Source organism: Bison bison, unplaced genomic scaffold, assembly GCF_000754665.1.
Source record: "Bison bison bison isolate TAMUID 2011002044 unplaced genomic scaffold, Bison_UMD1.0 scf7180017864293, whole genome shotgun sequence".
Taxonomy (NCBI): domain Eukaryota; kingdom Metazoa; phylum Chordata; class Mammalia; order Artiodactyla; family Bovidae; genus Bison; species Bison bison.
Window position 1 is genome coordinate 1,402,853 of NW_011494865.1, and position 23,600 is coordinate 1,426,452.

Consider the following 23,600-nt stretch of genomic DNA (forward strand, 5'->3'; position numbering starts at 1 on the left):
GGTGCCTCACCACCTGCTGCCTCAGAATTTGGCCCCACAGCCATCCAGCATCTTGGCATCATCCCTCATCTTTTCTCTTCACTCTCCCACACCCACTTCTGCTCTGCCTCCAGAACACACCAGGTCCTGCTCCCTCTCTCGGCCCCCAGCGTCTCTCCCCCGTTCATGGCAGCGGCACCCACACGTTCCCTGGCTTCCAGGCTCGTCCCCTCCCTTCCACACAGCCAGAGGGATCTTTCTAGAACATAAATCACATCATCACATCATGCCTCTCCCTGCCGCCCTCCTGTAGCTTCCTCGTTGAATTTAGAACAAAATCCAGGTCTCTCGTTCTGGCCTTCAGTGCTCGCTGTGCGATGAGCCCCGGCCAGCCTCTCAGACGCAGCTCCCAAAGCCTTCACCCCATCCCCTGCCCGAGCCCCCCACCCTTGCTGCTCCTCCAAGTCAGCGTGTCTCCAGGTTTGGGCCTCAGGATCCCTCCTTTCTTTTTTTTGTTTTTTGGCTGTGTGACGTGTGGGATCTTAGTTCATCGACAGAGGATCGAACCCGTGCTCCATGCAGTGGAAGCATGGAGTCCTAGCCACTGGAGTGCGAGGGAAGGCCCAGCGCCACTTTATACTCTTTGAAAAGCATTAAGGAACCCAGAGATCTTTAGTTTGTATGGATTATACTTATCCATATTTCAGCTATTGGAAATTAAAACTGAGAAATACTTTTAAAATTTATTTATTTAAAAAATAATAATAACCCATCCTATGTAAAGCAATAAATAGTATAGTTCTTTATGAACTACAAGTCTTTTGCAAAACAAAACAAATAAAAGTTAATATTATATTTTTGCAAATCTCCTTAATATCTGGCTTAATAGAAAACAGCTGGGTTTTCTCATAGCTGCTTCTGCTTTCAATCTGTCATGCTGGCATGGACTCCGGAAAGCTCCTCTGCATCCTCCTGAGAGAATGAGTATAAAAGGAAAATGCCGTCGTCATCTTTATGAGAATTCTGACCCTGGGAGGCGCCCCCAGGGTTCCCCAGCCCACGCTTTGAGAACCACCGCCCAAGCTCACGGTGCTCTCTCCTGCCCCAGGGCCTTGGCCCTGCATGCTCCTCCCTAGATCTGCATGCGGCCACTTCCTGATGATCACTCGGGCTTCAGACTGCATGCCGCCTCTTCAGAGAGGCCTTTCCTGATCCCCGCTGCCCTCCTCAGCCCCGTCACATTAGCCTGCGTGCTCTGTACCTGGCCGACATATTTGGGTACCCTCTCCCCCCAGGAAGAGTGTCACTCCTGCGGGGACCTGGAGTGTCCCCGTCACACGGCGCCTTCATTCAGCCTTCACCGAGCGAGGAGTGAGCCTCCATCCTCAGTCTCTGCACAGCCTCAGGGCAGCGCCCACCTGTTGCCCTTCTCCCTGCGAGAACACTCGGGAGACGAGTTCCCGCAGGGGCCCCAGACATTGGGTAGTTTAAGCTGCGGCACTTCGGCAGGGGACACCAGGGAACTGAGACCCTCCCCCAGGTCTTCAGCGGCATCCCCCCGCCTCAGCTTCAGCACTGTCACCGAAGCGAGTGAGATGCGAGTCCCGTCGGTTGCACATCAGAGTCACCGCACTCACCTTCCTCAAAGAGTTTGCCAGAGGGCTCCTCGCAAGCCCGGCCCAGGTTGGCCTGTGATGCTGTGGTGTCCGTACCCGCCGTCCGGGTGTTGCTCTGTGTCCATCCCTTGCGTGGACTGCACTGTTGCAACATACCCCCTGCCTGGAGAGGAGTTGACAAGGGAAAAACCACGGCTGGCCACCTGCCCCGGGGTGGCTGCTGGAGGGGCTGGCTCGATCGTGACACGTCTCCTGCTGTTCTCTGCAGGCCCGGGGAGTTGTCACAGAGCCGTTTCTCTTCCCCTTTCAAAGCTCTATATGATTATATTTGATGAGCACATACCTTTCATTTCCTTGGATGAGATGTTACAAGTAGAATATAAATCAGGGCTAATAGGCGACTGGCCACTTCGATGTATTTTTCTTGTCCCATTTGGCTTTGAAAAAAATCACATATTCTATTTATTGGCCAGTTTTATGTTTATGGCTCTCGTCCCCACAGAATGTTCAGCTCCAGGAGTGCAGAGGCTGGTGAGCGTGCCTGGCCAGGGAGAGAGGGTCAGCAGTGGCCAGTGTGTTGGGTGGGCGGGCACATCCAGGTCTAGAGTCCAGCTCTGAGGTCAGTGCTCCATGGCTGGTGCCTTCCAGGACCCATTCCACTGACCTGTAGTGACAGCCGATTGCCAGAACCTGCCAAGAAGGGGTGGGGTATCCAAAACTAGCCCACAGGGCAGTCTTTCCATGGACACTCATGGACCAGCAGACCCCAGAGCAGAGGCTGTTTCCAGAAGTGACCCCGGGCATCAGAGGGCAGTGGCCTCCAATCTGAGGGCCAGGGCTCTGGCCTCCCCACGCCAACCAAACCCCCTCTTCTGGGCTTCTTCTGGTCCAGGGGCTGCTCTCAGGCATACACCTGGGGGTGGGGGCGGGGGCTGATGACAGACCCCCACAGTCCCTCTTGGTCGGGTCCTACCCAAGCCCTGCCTAATTCTTACCCAAACAGAAGGGCTCTAGGGCCCAACTTGTTGGGGGATTGCAGTGGGACACAGCCAGGCACGTTGATGCCCACTGGCGCTCAATGATCGGGGCTCAATGACGTATTTGAACAAAAGTGACCCTTCCCCAGCTGAGGACCGTCAACTGCCCTGGACCAGTCTTTCACCTCCAGGGAGGGTCTGTCCGCCTCTTTCACTGTCCTCCACCCTGTTTAGGGTAGTCTTGCGCCATCTGGCCCCTGTCCACTTTCCACAATCAGCTCCTCTCTCTTCTCTGTCCTGGGCTCTCTTGGCGGATAATACAGCCCAGCATCTCAGTCACGCTGGCTTTCTGTCTGCACCTCCTGAGCGCCAGGCGTGTCCCCTTAAGGACCACTGTCCTCACACTGCCCTCTGGCTAGAACCAGGAACCCTCTGCGAGCCTGGTACCTTCTCAGCGTTCAGGGTCCTGCTCGAATTTCTCCTCAGAGGCCTCCCCAGGGGCCTCAACACCCGCTGCCCCAGTCCCACCCCATAGAGCAGCTGGCTTTTATTTATTCTATTATGGTGAAATTCATACAGCATAAAACCAGCTATTTGGAAAAACACCATTCAGTGGCATTGGTACCTTCACATTCTGGGCTACTAACCCCTCTGCGTGCGTGTGTGCTCAGTCACTTCTGTCGTGTCTGACTCTTTGTGACCCCATGGACTGTAGCCCGCCAGGCTCCTCTGTACACGGGATTCTCCAGGCAAGAATACTGGAGTGGGTTGCCATGCCCTTACTCCAGGGGATCTTCCCGACCCAGGGAGCAAACCTGGGTCTCCCACGTTCCAGTCGGATTCTTTACCATCTGGCCCACCAGGGAGGCCCTTCTTTAGCTGAGAATCATGTTTTGGCAGTGCATCCACGTTGTGGCATGTGTCAGAGCTCTGTTCCTTCTCACGGCTGAGTTATACCCCATTGTGTGGCTGGACCCCCTTTGGTGCATTCATTCTTCCACCTGTTGGCAGCCCTGGCAGCAGTCTCCACCTTTGAGCCAATGCAAATAGGGCTACTATGAGTGTGTGCGCGCCAAGTTTTTGTCTGAACACCTATGTTCAGTCTTTGGGGATTTCTACCTAGGAGTGGAATTGCTGGGTTGAATGCGAATTTAACTTTTTGAGGCGCAGTTTTCAGAGCCCTTCCCTTTAACTAAGGTTGCCCACTTGTCCTGTCCATCACTGTGCCATGCTAGTGTAAAAGGTTCTGAGGCCCTGTTTCAATTGCCCTCTGTGGTCGACACTTCATGAGCATAGAAGGTTCTGGGGCCCTGTTTATACTGCCCTCTCTGGTCGACACTTCGTGAGCATAGAAGGTTCTGGGGCCCTGTTTCTGTTGCCCTCACTGGTTGACACTCCATGAGCCAGTCGGTGCCCGGTGAGCAGGCAGCGGGCGAGGCTTGGTAGCTGGAGTTTGGGCTGGGTCACTGCTGCCTGTCTCACCCCCAGGCCGGGCTTCTGTCCCGGTCAGTGGGGGGCTCAGTGTGCCGGCAGGAGGGTCAGCTTTTCTCCTTTCCTGTCCTGCTGGGTTCGGGGCACCGTCTGTCTCTGCGTAAACATTGAAATCCCTGAGCACAAGGGCAAGTGCCGAACCTTCCCCAGGTGTGATCGTTGTCAAAGGCAAATAAACCAGCCTTATCAGTCCCTGACCCAGAATACTTAATAGTTCTGTGGAAAGGCAGCCTCGTTCCAGGACCAGCCTTTGGCAGCTGAGTAACTGAGGAAGAATGCAGAATCGCAGTGCGCCTGGTGCCAGCCCAGCTGACCACAAAGCCTGGAACTGTCATCCAAAAAAAAAAAAAAAAGGTGTGGGGTGGGGCAGGAGAAAACAAATCTTTGTTTAATTCATAGACCTCAGTTCTGACTTCTCCCCTGGGGAGAACGTACTAGGTGCTAATGTCATCTCGGGCAGTGTTTCCCAGAAACTCCTTTTTTCAAGCCTGTTATTTTTCTTGTTTCCGATTATAAAACTGAAGCCAACTCTCTCCTTCCAGCTCCCCCAAGGGGGGCGGGGCGGAATACCCTTTCTGGAGTCACATGGGAAGGAGAGCAGCCCCCCACCTCCCTCCAGTCTTCCCAGCCCCATGTTAACCCCTCCCTGCATCAGAGACCCCAGCCACTGGCTTGGTGAGTTACAGAGAGTTACAGAAACTTGAATCTGACCTTGAGGCCCATTTTTTTTTTTTTTTTTGAAGCAAAACATAATTAAGCTGCTAAACACTTTATGCAGGACTCTCAACTGATCTTCCTCAGAAAGAAGGTTTTACCACTTTCCTGTTCTGCATGTAAAGAAGCCACCCACACGCCCCAGGTCACACCGATATGTCTTCCTCAGCAAGGCTTTGAACTCAGGTCTGCACCAGTCGGACCCTGAGCCCCCCACCACCAGACCCTTTCATTCCTGACTCAGTTTTGATGCTCCCAAAGTGAATTCTCCCCACCCTAGGCCTCAGTGGTATCGGACAAAAACCGTATCGTCAGCTCCAACCCTCAGCATGTTTTGGACAGAAAAGTCATCCATTTCTGGAAGTGTGGGGTACAGGTTAACCGGAAGCACTAACTGTGCCCGGCATTTGAATGCACTGACTCTGCCTTCCGCACAGCTCTGGAAGCACTAACTGTGCCCGGCATTTGTATGCACTGACTCTGTCTTCCGCGCAGCTCTGGGAGCGAGTGTCCCTTCCCTGTTCCTCCTGTACCTCTGAGACCTGTACCTCCACTTCTGCCTCTGAATACCATCTTCTTGAAGGCTCAGATGGTCAAGAATCTGCCTGCAATGCGGGAGACCCCGGTTTGAGCCCTGGGTTGTGAAGATCCCCTGGAGAAGGGAATGGCAACCCACTCAACTATTCTTGCCTGGAGAATTCCATGGACAGAGGAGCCTGGTGGGCTACAGTCCATGGGGCCACAAAGAGTTGGACACGACCAAGCGACTAACACTGGGCATTGGTGATGGCCGAGCAGCTTCACCTGATGGCTCTGCCACCTGTCTCTAAGTGAGAGGTCGGGAGGGCAGAGGTCAGGAGAGAGGGACTCTTGGGGGCCCTGGCCCAGCCAGCACGCTCCTATCCCGGTCTTCTCTGTGACACACCTGCTCCTGAGTCCACCCGCTCCAAGCCCACCTCCGCTGGATAGGGGACAAAGCTGCAGGGCTGTGATGCAGAAAGCCACCCTTCTCCCAGAGTCACTGCTTCCCAACCAGGCTTGGGGTCTGGGTTGCTCAAGGCCATCCTCATACAAATTTGCTCCTGGTCTACCATGAATAAAAACGCAGAAACAAGATTTCAGAATCCTGCCTGAGCAAAAGCAGCAGGATCTGCACTTCTTTCAAAGCTTCCTGGCAGATGTTTCTAAGAAATCAGCCTTGGAGTGGCTGGGTCGAGGCGTGGGGCCCCTGAGCCGAGTCCATGGGGTCCCTTCTTGCCAGGCTGCTTCTCGGAGCCCACAGGGCAGCCGTGAAGAGGGAGCCTGAGGATACTGTCAGGCTGGGAGCACCCACAAAGGAACCACATCCCCGAATGTGGACACCAAGGTTCCCTTCCCTGGAATGTGCCCTGCTCCCCCCGCCACCCCGCTGAAGACTCTTTCCCCAGAGACACACCAGCACTTGTCTGAGGAGCCTTCTTGTGAAACACACACCCCACAGGCAGTGCCAGCCACTGGGCCCCAAACAAGCTTTTCTTGAGAGGTGGCAGCTGGGATGAGAAAAGAGTTCCGAAGAACTGAGTATTGCCTCACTGCTCGGGGTCATTACCCACCTCAGACACTGAAGAAGGCGAGTGCCCTGGGGACGTCAGCCGATGACAGTGTGTCAAGGAGCAGGTTGCAGGCAGAGAAGAGCTTGGGAGCCCAGGCATCGGGTTGTAGGAAAAGGCCAAAACCCCAGCTTCACGCTGCCTTTTGACCTTGGTGACGCCTTGGAATGTTCTGTGGGCTTAGGCGGGCCCACACAGGGCAGCCTCACTGGCAGCATGGGACAAGAGGCAAGTGCCAGGGCGAGGCCCAGCTGCTCAGGGGCACACCCATCCCTGCTCCCAGAACGCGGCTCCTGTCGCTTCTCGACTCTGGATTTCTTAGTTGAAGTGAAGCACGTTTATGGCAGCACAATCAGAAAGCTGGAAAAGTACCAAGGGAAGATAGAATGGCCAGGGTCCTGCCCCATTGTTCTTTCTGTTTATCCTTCGTGCTGTTTCTTTTCTCAGCAGCAGGGCTTGCCCAGGTGAGTCCTCAGAGGAGATGGCTTAGCACAGCCCCGGAGCAGACAATCAGGTTCAAGTCCTGGCTCCACCTTGTCCTCATTACATGGCCTTGGGTCAATTAGTCACCCCTCTGGGCCTGTTTATTCATATGAAAAATGGGGATGATGCATAATAGTGTGAATGTACTTGACACGACTGAACTGTACACTAAATAATAGTTACGATGGTACATTTTATGTTATGTTAATTTTTTTGTTGTTGTTTAGTCGTTAAGTCTGACTCTTTTCAACCCCATGGATTATAGCCCTCCAGGCTCCTCTGTCAGTGGAATTTCCCAGGCAAGGATATTGGAGTGGGTTGCCATTTCCTTCTCCAGGGGATCCTCCCGACCCAGAGATCAAACCCGCATCTCCTGCTTTGGCAGGCAGACTCTTTACCCCTGAGCCACCAGAGAAGCCCTGTGTTTGTTTTACCACAGTTAGAAAGATAAAAGTAGGGATGGAAATGTCTCCTACCTCATTAGGCGCCTGTGAGCGTAAAAAGAGTTAATTCTCGTAAGCGCTTGGAACGAGGCCTCCACACAGGTGCAGTAAAAGTTACGTCCATGTTTTTTATGGTCGTTGTTATAAGCCAGGGCTGACCCTTCGGCCCCCAAATGATAAGTTCCCTTTCCACAGTTTAAATCAGTTTGCACAAAGTTAATAATCCAGGAGCCCCTTCTACTGTAAATAACAAGCTGTGTAGTCATGCAGAGTTGCTCGTTTCAGAAAGGCTTTTATTGGGTGCTGATAAAACACCAGGGCAGAAAGTGCTTCCTCCTGCAGAAGGACTATAAGTATTATGGTCACATGATCTGCCTAAGCTCCCACAACTATTGGAAGGACTGATGCTGAAGCTGAAGCTCCAATACTTTGGCCACCTGATGCGAAGAGCCGACTCATTGGAAAAGACCCTGATGCTGAGAAAGATAGAGGGCAGAAGGAGAAGGGGATGACAGAGGATGAGATGGTTGGATGGCATCACCGACTCAGTGGACATGAGTTTGAGCAAACTCAGGGAGATAGTGAAGGACAGGGAGGTCTGGCGTGCTGCAGTCCGTGGGGTCTCAGAGAGTCAGACACGACTGAGTGACCAAACATCAACAACGATCACAGCTCTTAGAGGCAGAGCCAGGACCAGAGATGAACAGAGACCTGTCCCCTGCAGCCCTGGTCCCAGCACACTCCGGCACATCTGTGACACTGGTGGATCATCAACTCCACACCTGCCCGAGCGGGGCAGTTCCCGCTGAGCTGCACAACAGCCCTGGGTGGCTGGCCCCTGTCCTCCGTGTGCAGATCAGGAAACCCAAGCTCGGAGGCTAGGAGTGTGCCTGGCCTGTCTGCTTCCCACTCCATGCACCCCTGTGTCTTCAGTCCTAAAGACTGTCTGCTGGCAGAGCATCACTGGACCGCGTGTGCTTGGGGAACCCTGGGGACTGTCACTGTCACTGTGTCCCGTTTCAGGAGCACAGAAACCAGCAGAGAACACGGGTGCAAATCTCTGCATCTACAGGAAAGTCCATAACTTTATTTGAAGAAACTTTCTAAGCCTTTTTCTATCAGCGTTTCTTTTTTGCTGCCTAGTCCTTTGTTTTATCAGCTGTAAGTTCTTATTAGTGGACAAGTGATAACAAATGCAGAGGATCGAAGGCTCATTTGTGGGATAAAAACCTAGAAACTGAGCAGATTCTAGCCCTTCATTTCATCTGTGAATTGGAAAAAGACTACTTTGATTTGAATCTTTTTTTTTTTTTTGGCCTTAAAATGTCCCTGACTAGCTCAAGGAACCCCAGGGCTCCCCTGGGACAGGGTTTGAGAACCACTTTACCACTTCCCGAGAACCAGTCACAATGCCCACCTCTGGATCCAAGAGGGTGAGGTGCCAAGTCAGCAGCATTGCTAAGTGTGCGGACAGCTGGGAGAAGAGTTGTTAATTCACAAGGACCTGTGAGGCTGGAGAAGAACCAAAACAGAAAGTGGGGACCAGACGCAGTCACAGCACTGAAGGTTCAGAGGGGCTTAAGCAATTGGGTTTTCCACGTGTCCTCTCCTCCCTTCTATGCCCTAAAGTCTTTTCGACCCATGGACTGTAGCCACAAGACTCCTCAGTCCTTGGGATTTCCCAGGCAAGAATATTGGAGTGGGTTGCCATCTTCTTCTCCAGGGGATCTTCCCGACTCAGGGATCCAACCTGGGTCTCCTGCGTTGCAGGCCGATTCTTTACCGTCGCAGCCACCAGGGAGGCCCCTATGCCCTGAATGGCCCCCTCAAAGCATGGCAGCTCCTAGGGACCAAGGTAGGGGATCACCAGGAGAAGGAACTGGGGAGGGGGCAGGTGAGGGAAGAACTGGCTTTTATTTATTTTTTTTTTTAAAGGATTTTAAAGATTCCAAGGAGTTACATGACAAATACACTAACTAGGTTCAGGCAAAAAGCAGGGTGCTTTCTGAGGTCTTCTGTGAGTCAAATAAATACTGAGCATATAGAGAGGACTAGATGGGGGGGATGGACTTATAAACAGGTTGTGCAGGACTCCCCTGGTGGTCCATTGGTTAAGAATCCACCTGCCAATGTGGGAGACACAGGTTCGATCCCTGGTCCGGGAAGATCCCTCATGATATGGGGCAACTAAGCCCGTGCACTGCAACTACTGAGCCTGTGCTCAGGAGCCCGTAAAAAGAGAAGCCGTCACGATGAGAAACCCGCACCCCACAGCTAGAGAAAGCCCGCGCACAGCTGTAAAGAACAGCGTGGCCAAGAATAAATAAGCAGGTTGTGCAGAGCAGAGAGGCAGGTGTAGGGGGGACAGCGCGTGAACGAGCAGGTGACACTGAGTGGCAGGGCCGTGGGGAGTGACGGGACAGCCTGGAAAGCTGGGCGGGGTCAGATGGTGAAGGCTGCTAGCAAAAGAGGGTTGGACTTTTGCCCTGGAAGCAGAAGGGAAGGTTGTCAGCAAGGGGAGCGATGAGTCAGGAGGCTTGGGTTTTGGTCGACTGGAGTCTGGAGGGCAGGGGTGAAGGGGGCACAGAAGGGACCCCTCCCTTGGCACTGACCTCCGGAGCAGTGCGGGCTGTGCCCATTTTGTGAATGAGAACAGGCCTCTGCAGAGGTGCCCTCTTCCTCTGCTTGGGTCATGTCCTTTTAGTCTTTTTTTTTCTGGGTATTTATACACTATACTGAGCTTCCCAGGTGGCACTAGTGGTAAAGAGCCTGCCTACCAATTCAGGAGACGTAAGACACACTTGTTCGATCCCTGGGTCAGGAAGAGCCCCTGGAGGAGGGCATGGCAACCCACTCCAAGATTCTTGCCTAGAGAGTTCCACAGACAGACAAGCCTGTCGGGCTCCAGTCCACGGGGTCGCAGAGTCGGACACAACTGAAGCGACTCAGCACACACACGTGCTGTACTTGTGGCATAGTATTATATTGCCTCTTTTTTTTTTTGTAACCTAAATGAGTGCTATTTCCACTCGGTAATGTCTTGGATTTGTTTTATGTGGGTTCATAAGAGCGCCCTCATTCATTTTTGACTGCTGAGGAGCAGTCGGTCTCGTAGGCAAACCACTGTTTATTTAACCAATCTCCCATTGATGGATGTTTAGGTTGTGGCCAATTTTTTTTTTCTATCCTTAACAAATAAGAGCGCCTCCACGCCCCCTTGCACAAGGATTTCCCTGGGGTAAGAAACATGAAGCGTGTCTAGAAGTATCTAGGCTGTGGAACGAACAGGATCTGGTGACCAATAAAAGTGTGTGGGTGGAGGACAAGGGTGATACCTTCAGGCAGAGTATCCAGGAGCCTTGGTTTCTCTCGGAATGTTCTCTGTACCTTTTTTTTTTTTGGCTGCGCTGCGCTCACTGCAGCACACGAGGGCTTCTCTTGTTGCAGAGCACGGGCTCTAGAGCATGTGGGCTCGGTAGTTAGGGCGCTCAGGCTTCGTTGCCCTGGTTATGCATGCGCATTTAACAGGGGTGTCTCCATGATCCCCGCTTCTGACCCAGCACCGTCATTGCTCGCGGACGTCGTTCTGTGCAGGAGGGCTTCAGGAGCTGTGTTGGTTGGAAAGTTTCCCAAGGGCTGGCAGGGGCCTCCAAGGGCTGGCCCACCCGTGGCTTGGCTTGTCGTCTCAGACAGAGTGTGACGGCATGACGGAGCCCCCAAAGGCTTCTCTCCAGGCACCCCTGCTGAGCGTCCACCTCTCTGTCATACTTTTCTCTGTAGCCAGCATCCCATGACCAAAATACAGCTTCCTTTATTTGTGGCTCTTCAGCCGTGGCATTTTGTATAAATGTGCTTTTTTCCGAAAACACACACAGAGTATTATTGAATGTTGTTTTTTTTTTTTTTTTTTAAGCATCTCAGATCCCCGAAGGGCCAGAAGTCAATATTATCCCAGGGTAACGGGAATGGCTGTTTTGTGACATCTTTCATACTGAAGCAGCCTGCTTCCTTAAAGCCCCAAAGTCATCAGGAAAGCGGTCCAAGCTCAGCAAATGGGGTCTGATGAGTTGTTTTCCTCCATCCCCATCTTTGCCCGCTGTGAACTCAGGTCCTTGAAAGCCGCAGCCTTACAACGCGGTTCGAGAGTAGACACTTCAACCGTGTGACATACTTATATGCCATACTTATATGTCACCGTGTGACATACAAGTTCGGCTGGTGCTTTACAGTGACTCCCCCCAAAATATTTGCGAGTTTATAAAAACTTCAGATACGTGGTGTATGCAGTATATGCTTCTAGCATCACAGGCTTTTTTAAGGCCCCAGGATAAAAGTCCCTTTTATTGAATGCCAACTATGTGCGAGGCACCAGGCCAGTTGCTTTACAGAAAACCAGGAGGTAAATATGCGAAAACCGTCTTGTGACTAATCCCGCTTTTGCAGCTGAGCGAGCAAAAGTCAGAAGCAGCATCACCCGCGCCTCGTCCCAGAAAGACTGAGCCTGGTTTCAGACTCCTGCTCTTTCTACCTGCTTCCTGAGAAGGAGGTTATTGCCCGCTCGGTGTTCTTTCCTTTCCTGCTAAGTTGACTTCAAGCCTCTGTGGCGCTTCTGGGGTAAAACTGTCCTTTGTTGTGGCTTTCTGAGCGTGTTACCTTCCTCGGCTACACTTGGGCCCAGATGCTGAGTCCCACGCACCCTCCAGCCTCATGAATTGAGCAGGTCTGCATCAGTCTGATGGAGTGATTCTCCCCCAGACACCTCCCCCCCACCCACCACACACACTGTTTTAGTAAAGTGGAGAATGTTCTGAAATAGCTGACATTTATAAAGTCTCGGGTGTTCTGGAAAAATGCTTTTTGTGTGTGTGCCAGGTTTCCTGCCTGATGCCCAAGGGAGGTGGCCACTGGCTCAGAGCAACATCCAAAGCACCCAGTAAGAGTGCCCGGGCCTGGAGGAGGCCACGGCCTGCTCATTGTCCCCTCTCTGAGCAGAGAGCAAAGGCAGAAAGCACCCTGTACCCACTCCTGGCCCCGCTGGGTCAGCAGGGGGGCATCCCGGGCTGGCCGGGTACCTCAGGAAGCTGCTGGCCTCAAGTCACTTAAAGGCCACCAGCATTGGAGCTCCAGCATGTGCCACCATACTGTTCAAACCGCCCACATTCCCTGCCAGGGAGCCACTGCCACAAGGAAGTTAGGGGCACACATCCTGGAGCCGACCCCCTTGGGTTTAAGTCAGCGTCAGCTGTGTGATATCAGGAAGTTCCTGAGCCTCGGTCTTCTCTTCTGTCAAATGGGGCTGACGACGGCACCCACCTCACTAGGGCCAGAGCCCAGCTCTATGGGTGCCTCCCACTGTCCGGATATTTCAGCAACTAGGGGAACCAGAGGGCTCAAGCAGCCCGCCCTGAGCTCCCCTTGCAGGGCAACTGACCCAGCTCCTCCAGGCCCCTCCATGGGGCATGTGCAAGTATTCTGGCTGGTGCTCAGGGCATAGGGAACCTGCCCTGATAGAGCCACCAAAGACAGAGCCCCCGCAGGAGTGCGCACTCTTCTAGCACCTCCTGCAGCAGACAGCCGCATCGGGGAGGCACGCACAGAAATGGGGTGATGGTTGTGGGCAGTCACTTCAGGACCCGTAGTCGAGGGTAGAGGAGAAGGTCGCCCAGGCGGCAGGGCCAGGCCTGGGGAGGGCATGTGGATTTCATTCTGCGCCTCTGGGGGGCACTGCACTTGATTACACGTCTCTCCGAGCTCATGTGGCTGCTCAGTAGGAAGTGGATCTGAGAGAGCGGTGTGGGGGCCATTGGGGTCCACCCAGGAGCCAGGCCCCAGGCCGGTGGGGGTGCACCCTTGGCGAGCATGGTTAGTGACACATTTGGGTGCAGCTTTCCAGGTCATGACAGTCTGGTCCTGAGGATGGCACTGTCCTTATACATCGTGCGGCAGCTCGGGACAGGCAGAGCGTTCCCCATGGCTGATCTCAGTCATACCACGTGGGGAGGGAGATAGAGAGACTGAGGCTGGAGAGGCTGGACAGGCTGCCCGCCAGCTGGCACCTCTGAGGAGCAGTTGCATGCTTTGAGCTCTGCCCCTGGAGCCCTCCTGAGGCTGAAATGTCTCAGTGGCTCAGGCACCACTGAAGGGAGATTTTTGAGGCTCCCCCACGTTGCCAGCCTCAGGCCAAGTGTCTCCACAAACAGGGGTCACAGCAACCTGTGGAGGAAGGCTGCCCCCACTTAAAAGATGGGGCTCAGAGAGGTTGGGCAGTTGGGCTCAGGTCACACGTGGCACCTGGGGTGGCTGACCACTCCGAGGCCACCTCACCCCCACGGTCTGCTTGGTCCGGGGTCCAGGGATCCTGCTCAGGGCTTGGGGGTCTGAAGAAATTCTCGGCCTCACACTGGGGGAGTCAAGAGTTGGAAGCTGAGACATGATCTCAACCCACACGTGGTCTCCCCTCACACGTGGCTCCCGGCTCCTGTTCTCACTTCTGAGCCAAGAAGGGTTTTCTGAGCATGCCTGTCAGAGCCCACTGATAAATCAGGCCTGAGACGCCTGTGCTTGGCGGGCAGCACTAAGTGGCTGTCTAAGTTTCCTCAAGCCAGTTGACATTTGCCCAATAGGTGTGAGGTATCAACAGCTTTTTCTCCTGCTTTCTATAGCCCTGGCTGGCTTTCAGCCAGAACTCTTTAAAAAATATATAATAAGGTGCTGACCTGCAGTGGAAAATGTTGGTGTACCAGCCAAACGCAGGAGCCTCCGCAGTAGAGAATAAAGGGTCCGCTGGTCAAGGGTAAATTTAGAAACCTTCTGGAAAGTTCTGGGGCTGGCAGAATATAGTGAAGCCCTGGAGCGATGAATGTCTGGAGACTTCTTCAGCTCTTTGCCTTCGCGGAGCCACAAAGATGGAGTTTGGTGAAAGCAATGGAGTTCATCTTTTCATTCATTCCTTTGTTCTACAAACATGTATTGAGCTTCCTCTGTGCCAAGCGCCATGCTTGGGGCAACAGCCATGAGCAATCCAGACATCCATGGCCCTGCCACATGGAGCTTGCAATCTTATAAGAGGAGGCATTATACATAGAATCATACCAGTAAATAACTGGCTGGTAACAGGAAACCTGGCCTTCTCTAGTGGGAATCAGGGAACCCCTCCCTGAGTAGATGGTGTGCGTTGACCGTGGAAGGTTTCACTGGACACACTGGATGAGGAGGCGAGGTGTTCCCGGCAGGAACAGCATATGCGGGCGGTGGAGTGCGGGCCCAAGTCAGGAAGCAGCTGAGCCTCAGTGAGCCGGGGCAGGCTCCCCCGGCTCCCCGTCAAGGGCCACTTTCTGTGCTTCGCGCTCGGCTCCTCGCATGTTCATGAATCCGTGATCTCACCTGCAGAACCCTCTGCGGAGAGGCAGGCACATGCTCATTTTGTGTTTGAGGTTTTCTGAGGCTCAGGGTGGCTGAGGAACTTACCTGGACCTGCACAGCGCGTCAGCAACACCAGTGTCCATCCTCCTTCTGCCGACTCTGACCCTGGCCCATAGCCTCACTCTCTGTGTTCTCAGTTTTACTGTGTGTGTTTTTTTTTTAACTTTTTATTTTGTATTGAAAGTAAAAGTGTTAGTCACTCAGTCGTGTCCGACTCTTTGCAACCCCATACGCTATAGGCCACTGGGCTCCTGTGTCCGTGGAATTTTCCAGGCAAGGATACTGGAGTGAGTTGCCATGCTGTTCTCCAAGGGATCATTCCAACCCAGGGATCAAACCCAGGTTTCCCGCATTGCAGGCAGATGCCTTAGTGTCTGAGCCACCAGAGAAGCCCCAGTTTTGTATTGACATATAGTCAAGTAACAATGTTGTGAGTTTCAGGTGAACAGCGAAGGGACTCAGCTATACATATACATGTATCCATTCTCCCCCAAAACTCCCCTCCCAACGGGGCTACCACATGACATTTTTACACTTGATCTCTGTTCTTTGTTATTATTGATATGGGTCAGGGGCCTGCCGGAAGGCTGAGAATCGCATAAGTAAAAAGCCCATTGGAGAATTCCCTTTAAGTTGCTGACCTAAAATCTGCAAACAGCTGGAATCCCAGAACTGTGCCTTAAAGTGTCTCCTGTCCCCAGCACGTGACACTTTCTCAGCATACCACTTGGTTGAATGACTCAACCTCACTTCACCCACCTTAGAGTCTACGCGTCCCTAAATCTCAGTTTCTTGTCCAAATGATGCATAGCGGTGCCATCCCCGAGGAGCTGAGCTCAGTGTCCAGCTTTGGGGGGTGTCCCTCCAGCCTCAGGCTAGAGTGGTCTCATCCTCCCGCTGCGGCCGGGGTGGCAGGGCCTCCTCCACTCAACACAGCCTTCGGGTCAGCTCCTTTACTCCTCCAGGCTAGTGGGCTTGTCCTTCCATGGTTCCCTACCTTCACGACTTCGGTGGGACAGCCAAGCAGGTGATCAGGAAGTCAGTCCACCAGCAGTCCACCAGCAGTCCCTGCTCTCAGCTGGAGAGGCGCACAGGCCCTGCCCCTCGGGGCCCAGGGCAGAGGCACAGCTCTTTTGGAAGCACAGAGTCCCAGCCCAGCAAGCTCTTCTCCACCTGAGGTCCTGGGTCGAGCCAGCCTACCCTGGGGCCCTCCACCCTGGCTGCGTGTTTCTAGAATCGCCTTGAGAGCATCTGAAAAGCCCCACTGTCCTTGCCCAGTGCAGCCCAGTTAACACAGAGTGAGGAGGGACTTCCCTGGCTGTGTGGTGATTAAAACTCTGCACTTCCAATGCAAGGGACATGGGTTCGATCCCTGGTCGGGGAACTAAGACCCCACATGCCATGAGGCACAGCCAAAAACAAATAAAAGCAGAGTGAGGAGAGGGTCACTGGTGCTTGCTGAAGCTCCCTGGCTTATTCGAGCAGCCACCCAGTCTTGAGGACACTGTCAGAGATGAAAAGATCTCCCTGAATTTCGCTTAATCGACTTTACAGAAGGGTTCTGAGTAACCACTGGGGTCAGATGCTGTGGCCTGATTGTCATTCCTTTATTAATCCTCAGACATACACTGAGCATCTACCATGGGGCTCACACTGCCCGGGGCCCGGCATGACCCACGTCCATTCGCCATGGACCTCTCCGTCTGCCTCGATCCTCTCCCGGAGATGGATTGACCGCTGGGCAAGCCGCTCAGTCAGGGGCTCTCCTCCATCGGAGCAGCTGCTTCTTGGCCAGTTTGAGAGAACAGGGTGTTCCAATATGGGAGCAGGATATATTTGGCTCCCTGGACCCAGTTTCAGGAAAGGGCAAGTCTTCAAGCTTGTCCCACTTTCAGGAAACCATTTGAGCAGTGCCCTGTGCCACGGTCTGCCTAGGCTGGGGAGTGGAAGGTTCTAGATGGGCCCTGCCCTTGAGGAGTCCTGGGGAAGACAGTGCCTCACCTGATATTACTACGTAATGCATGACCATGTGGGAGTCCAGGACATGGGCGCCGGCCTGCCCAGAACGGGGAGGCTCCTGAAGGAGGTCTGGACGGGTGGGCCAGGCTAAATGCAGGGCATCCCGGGCGGGTGGCAGGACCCGGGCTGTGAAAACCTTGGTGCACATGTGCGTCTCTCAAGCACCCTATGCCGTGTAGGCAGCAGGAGATGAGGCCATGCGGGCCTGACCCCTGTGCCGTCGACCATCCTGGGCTTCATTGGAGGCCCAGGGGAGCACTGACGGGCTTCAACCAGGGGGCTAAAGGCCGCCCTCTAGATGACCACACCCAAGCCTTGTAGGAGGAGGACAGCTGTTCGCAGGGGTTGGCCCCAGGCTGGGCTGCCCGTGAGAGCCCATGAGCCACACTTGGCTGGAGGAAAACACGGCCGAAAACACGTCCTCACGCAGAGCAGCTGCAGACCAAACCACTTGTCCATGCCGGGGCCAGAGCGCCCAGCCCCCAGCGCTTCTTGGGAAGTGCAGCCCCAATCCAGTCCCCTCTCACCCCGTTTCCTAGGCCAGGGATTCGCTGACTTTTATTAAAGGGGGTGTGGTCTCTGTCAGAACCTGACCCTGCCTGCAGCTTAGCAGGACAGTACACACGTGTGCAGACGCCCGAGATAAGCCACACTTCACTTACGAAATCAGGCCCATGGGCCAGCCTTGGGGCTTTGACCTTTCGGGTGTTGTTTGCTGCCTCCTGACCTTGGCCGCCTCTCTCCTTGGCCAGTTCCGTGTCTCAGCACCTCTCCAGAGAGGTTGTTTTCAGGTGTGAAGTAAGACCATGTGTGGCCTCTGCTTGAGTCCGTCCCTGGCTACCGTTTTGCTCAGAATGAGGGCCAGATTCCACTGTGGGGTCTCAGTGGCCCCTGAGACCCCACACAGTCTGCTCCTCCCAAGACTGACCTGCCTCTTCCCGCTGCCCCCGGCCACTCCATGGCAGCCGCACGGGCCCCGGCTGAGCCTCCACTGTGCCAGGTGCCCCTGCCTTGCAGCCCCTGCACTGGGTTGGCCTCTGCTCAGAACACTCTCATCCTAGGTACCTGCCTGGCTCTGTCCTCTGTCTTGTTCCTCAGGTCTCACTGTCTCAGAGGTTCTTCCCTGACTGTCCTGTGCCCCCTCCCAGCCCTCCAGAAGCCCCCTGCCCTGCTTAACTCTCTTCCTCGAACTCACTCCCTCCCATCAGTTTGTGTCTTCATTGCCTGCCCACTCCACCCTCCCCAATCCCATCCCATCCCATCATTGAACTGTAAGCGCCAAGATAGCAGACACTCTGTATCATTTACTTATAAATGCCCAGCTCCTGGAGCTGCTGTACCCATATAGGCGGTGCTCAGAAGGCAATGGCGCCCCACTCCAGTACTCTTGCCTGGAAAATCCCATGGGCGGAGGAGCCTGGTAGGCTGCAGTCCATGGGGTCGCTAAGAGTCGGACACGACTGAGCGACTTCACTTTCACTTTTCACTTTCATGCACTGGAGAAGGAAATGGCAACCCACTCCAGTGTTTTGCCTGGAGAATCCCAGGGATGGGGGAGCCTGGTGGGCTGCCGTCTCTGGGGTCGCACAGAGTTGGACACGACTGAAGTGACTTAGCAGCAGCAGCAGAAAGCATTGGATGGATGGATGGATGGAGCCAACAAGTCTTCGTTCTCTATCCCTTTACACGCTAGACACTGTTTGCTGTGGACTCAGGTGGCCGGAACACACCCCTTCCTTCAGAGCTGCCAGGCCCTGTGGATGCTCTAGGTAGTCCAGCACTGCTGATCGTGATCAGGGCCCTGAAGGGACCAGCCGAGAGCTGGGACAGTGAGCAACGATGGGATCTGACCTGGGCAGGAATCCACCCATTTAGGCACCCACACGGATGGGAGGGTCACTGGTGCCTGGGCCCACAGGCTGCCCAGATCCTCAAGGAATAAAAACATTACTGTCCTCGTGACACCTGCTGCCAGTTTGGCTGGACACACAGTTCCCCTTTGTCATCAGTTTCTGCTGTGGCCAGATAAGTGGGGCACAAGGTCTCAGTTCCGCTTCCCAGCAAAGGTGTGTAGCCCAGGCTCCCAGCCACAGTGCGGGTGCCCTCCACTCTTCCGCAAAGAGCAGGAGGAATTGGACCCAGGACATTTTCCTGATGAACTCTGTTGGAAGAGATAGTTCTTGAGTCCAGACCTGATGTGAAGAATAAATTTTTTATACTACTCTCAGAACAAAAGGGAGAAGCCGGAGCGGGAGGTTCTTGAAAAGACTGGGTAATGGGCTCATTTCAGCATAGTTGGGGATACATGTGTTTGTAACTCCCAAGTTAATTCACAACTAGTTACACAGGGGATGAAAATGTTCTAAAATTGGTTTTAGTGATGGTTGCATAATTCTGAATAGACTAAAAAATCACTGGATTATACCTTTAATGGTCTTCCCTGGTAGTTCAAATGGTAAAGAAACTGCCTGCAATGAGAGAGGCCTAGTTTTGATCCCTGGATTTGAAAGATCCCCTGGAGAAGGGAATGGCAACCCACTCCAGTAGTCTTGCCTGGAGAATCCCATGAACAGAGGAACCTAGCGGGCTACAGTCCATGGGGTCACAAAGAGTCAGACACGACTGAGCAACTCACACACACACGCACACACACACACACCTTTAAATGAGTAGATTATACAGTATGTGGTTATACCTCAATAAAGATGTTGTATTTTTTTGACAAAGTTTTATTGATTGTTTTGAACTCTTTCTTCCTTTTGGTTTTTGCCCTCAAGGTTGGTCCAGTGGTTTGTGTAAGCTTATAGGGTGAGATTTGTGCTGAGTTTTTGTTTGTTGTTTGTTTGTTTGTTTTTTCTCTGATGGGCAAGGCTGAGTAAGGTGGTAATCCTGTCTGCTGATGATTGGGTTTGTATTTTTGTTTTGTTTGCTGTTTAGTTGAGGCGTCCTGCACAGGGTGCTACCGGTGGTTGGAGGTGATGCCGGGTCTTGCATTCCAGTGGTTTCCTTAGTGTGAGTTCTCACCGTTTGATACTCTCTAGGGGTAGTTCTCCGGAGAAGGTGATGGCACCCCACTCCAGTACTCTTGCCTGGAAAATCCCATGGACGGAGGAGCCTGGTAGGCTGCAGTCCATGGGGTCGCTAAGAGTCGGACACGACTAAGCAACTTCACTTTCACTTTTCCCTTTCATGCACTGGAGAAGGAAATGGCAACCCACTCCAGTGTTCTTGCCTGGAGAATCCCAGGGACGGCAGAGCCTGGTGGGCTGCCGTCTATGGGGTCGCACAGAGTCGGACACAACTGAAGTGACTTAGCAGCAGCAGTTCTGTGGTCATCTAGGGTCTTGGAGTCAGTGCTCCCATTCCAAGGGCTCAGGACTGGATCTCTTCCTATTGAAGAGGACAGGGAACTGAAGTTGTGAACGGCAGAAACAGCATTGGTGGCAGGCAGTCCTTGACACTGGTCCTTTGGCTATGAACCTTTTCTCAGTTTTTGTAAAGATCTATCGAAATGATTGTAAAAGCGCAATATAATCTCTGAAATGTTACATAAACATGAGAGACATCTCCACCCTGCTTTGAAATCGGTAATTTGAGTGCAGACTACCAATCCAAAAGGCCTGATTTTTTTTTTTTAATTTGGCTGCATCGGGTGCTAGTTGCGGCACATGAGATCTTCACTGCGTCATGTGGGATCTCTCCTCGCACCTCACAGACTCTAGCTGTGGCTCGAGGGCTTAGTTGCACCATGGCATGTGGGATCTTTGTTCCCTGACCAGGAATCAAATCTTCGTCCTCTGCATTGCAAGGCAGATTCTTAACCACTGGACCACCAGGGAGGTGTTGTTTTTTTTGAAACCAGTTCTAAACTATTAGGATGGTCACAAAGCTGTCATCTTTTCCTAACGACCAGATTATCTCATTTGTGTCCCATTTAATTATAAAACAGTCCTATTTATGCAACATTTTCCTTAAAGCAATCCAAACGTGAAAAAAAGAAATTGGAACCTGCAGCACGTTCTGGGATAATTTGGAAACCTTGATGCAATCCAGACTCACGTAGCAGCTTCCCCCTTCCCTAAAATGTGTCTTTTTCCATTTCTTTTTGACTTTGAAGAAACGACTCTGTTCTTGCTGGTAAAACAGCCGCCCGTTCCCTTTTCTTTCCTGTAAATCATGAGATAAGTTTGCATTTCATACCTTTCCAGAAATCTCTGTTGATTGTGGTCTGACCTCAGAATCACTACTTCTGGGAAAGAAAGTAGGTATTAGAATCACTGCTGTGAGCTTTTGTTGAAAACCTCTGAAGTTATGTCTGTGTTGTGACCCCTAGACAGAAAACAGGTGAATTCTACCTCCAGGTCACTTCCTGGTGCTGGGTGATGACATGTCAGCCGCTCCGTCCAGCTCACTGCAGGGACTTTTAAAAAATTTTAAAGTTATTATTTCTTGGAGATGATTAGGGCTAGAGTGCTCCTCTTTCTGTGTTGTCAAAACTGGCAGGGGGCAGGGTCTGGAGATAAATGCTTGGAGTCATTCCTGGTGCTATAACTTAATAAGGCCAGCTCCCGTTAATTGAGCAATTGCTTTATATCAGCCCCTATGCTAAGCATTGGGCTTCCTAGGTGGCGCTAATGGCAAAGAACCCACCTGCCAATGCAAGAGACATAAGAGACATAGGTTCCATCCCTGGGTCAGGAAAATCCCCTGGAGGAGGGCATGGCGACCCACTCCAATATTCTTGCCTGGAGAATCCCCATGGACAGAGGAGCCTGGTGGGCTACAGTCCATAGCATCACAAAGAGTTAAGTGGAAAGAGTTAAGTGCTGCACGACTGCAGCAACTTAGCACACATGCATGCTAAGCATAGCTGTATGGATTCTTATTTATTTTTTAATAAATTTATTTATGGCTGTGCTGGGTCTTTGTTGCTGCAAGAGCTTTCTCTAGTTGTGGAAGCAGGGGCTCCTCTTCGTTGCCGTGCGCAGGCTTCTCACTGTGGTGGCTTCTCTTGTTGCAGAGAATGGGCTCTAGGGCGCGCAGGCTGCACGCCACGTGGGCTCAGTAGCCACAACTCCCAAGCTCTAGAGTTCAGCCTCCATATTTTTGGCACACAGGCTTAGTTTCTCCGCAGCATGTGGGATCTTCCCCAATCAGGGATGAAACCCTTGTCTCCTGCACTGACAGGCAGATTGTTTACCACTGAGCCACCAGGGAAGCCCTATATTCTTTTTTTTTTCTCTATGAACAGTCAACTCAGATGCTTCAATGACATTTCCTTTTTCTGTCTCTCAAAGGTAATAACCTTGTGAGAATTATTCCAATGATTGACTACCTAGTTTTCCACCTAACTGTTGTGTTTTCATCTCAATTCATTCTAAAGGAGATTTAAATGATGAACATCATGCACATACAACACAGAAGCATAAAATACAATTAATAAAACAAAAAAGGCTGTGAAGAGGAAGACAGTAATTGGAATCTGCTTCACTTTACTACACTTTGTGTAAATTTTCTTATGCCAGCACTGTAATAACAGGAAAAAACAGCTCAGTACCTTTAAATATTTTATTGACAATATTAATATACTAATGTATCAAGATATTTTCAGGCAAACAGATACATATGACCTTAACTCATGATTTCTAATGTACTGTAGATATTATCATGATGTAATGTTGTACATTCTTTTTGTTTAAAACTCTGTTATTGTCCTGAATACCTTCCACCTTTGCTCCACATACACACAACTTTGTGTTATATGGTACAACATTAAGATAAAAGAAAAATTTTAGTTAGCAGGCACCTTAGAGATATGCTTGAAGTAGAAATGTGGTATTTTCATCTGTGATACCAGCAGGACCTGAGCTGAGTCCGTGAGATGCGATTCAGATTTATCTACAAAAGTGACTGTTTCAGTACTTTCAGCCCCGCCTTAAAGACACCATATCAATGACTGCCAATTCCATCAGAGGGTTCTTTTAACAAAATTATAAACCAAAATATTTCCTCACTTAAACAATTTTATTTATGGTAAAGTTTCCCAAATTTCTTAAATCTTGAAATCATCCACAAAGTACTATTTTGTGCTTAGATTAAAAATGTATTTCTTATAAGAAAATGTTAAAATATATACCATTAGGCAGTATTGTTATATTTTGTTTAACACAGTATAATCAAAGGATTAAAGAGAAAATCAAAACAGTTGAATATACATAAAACTCCTTATAATTTATTTACATCTATTCTAGTGTTTTAAAGAAAAAAAAAAAAAAGCACTAAACATCAGAGATAATATTTTGATAAGCAATATTTATTAAAAATATGTTAAGCGTTGCAACAAACTACCTTTCATAAACTGCCCCTATAAGAAATAGTGTCATTGGAACTATATATCTAAAGCAAATATGAAGGAAAAGAAGAAAAAAAGAAAGTATAAATTGCAATAGTGACTTTTTAAATACACTTTCTTATAAAGTGAAGCCCTATATTCTTATTTAATTCTCACAGCAATGCATGAGGAACAGATTCTTCTCCTCTGTATCGCACCTAGAGAATCCCAGGCTCTGGGCCTCATAGGCAGGCAGCATCCCAGGGCTGAGACTTGAACCTGTTTCCAGAGCCCTCACTCAGACTCAGATGTGATGCCTCTATTTCCCTGTCTGTACCCTGGCACTCAGACCCGCCCCCCACCCCCAGGCTACATCCTCCCATCCGTTCTATGGAAGAGAGCTGTGAGATTGCAGCAGTCTCGTAAGATGGAGACAGCTCAGATACCTAGAACCCCATTGGCACCCTCTCCCCAAGCATGGCGATGGACCACAGCGCTCTCCTCCTAGTGACAGGCGACGTGCCCTCCACGGGCCC

The 23,600-nt window shown here is 51.7% G+C and overlaps 1 protein-coding gene and 1 long non-coding RNA gene across 2 annotated transcripts in view; one reads left to right on the forward strand and one right to left on the reverse strand.

The window, feature by feature from the left end:
• Window positions 1-23,600, forward strand: part of CLEC16A (C-type lectin domain family 16, member A) — a 229,142-nt gene that overhangs the window by 178,603 nt on the left and 26,939 nt on the right. The window lies entirely within an intron of this gene.
• On the reverse strand, window positions 711-3,261 carry LOC104996412. Its single transcript, XR_826185.1, has 3 exons — window positions 1,939-3,261; window positions 1,617-1,758; window positions 711-951 (listed from the first exon to the last, which is right to left on the reverse strand). It is a non-coding gene; the product is annotated as an uncharacterized LOC104996412 (long non-coding RNA).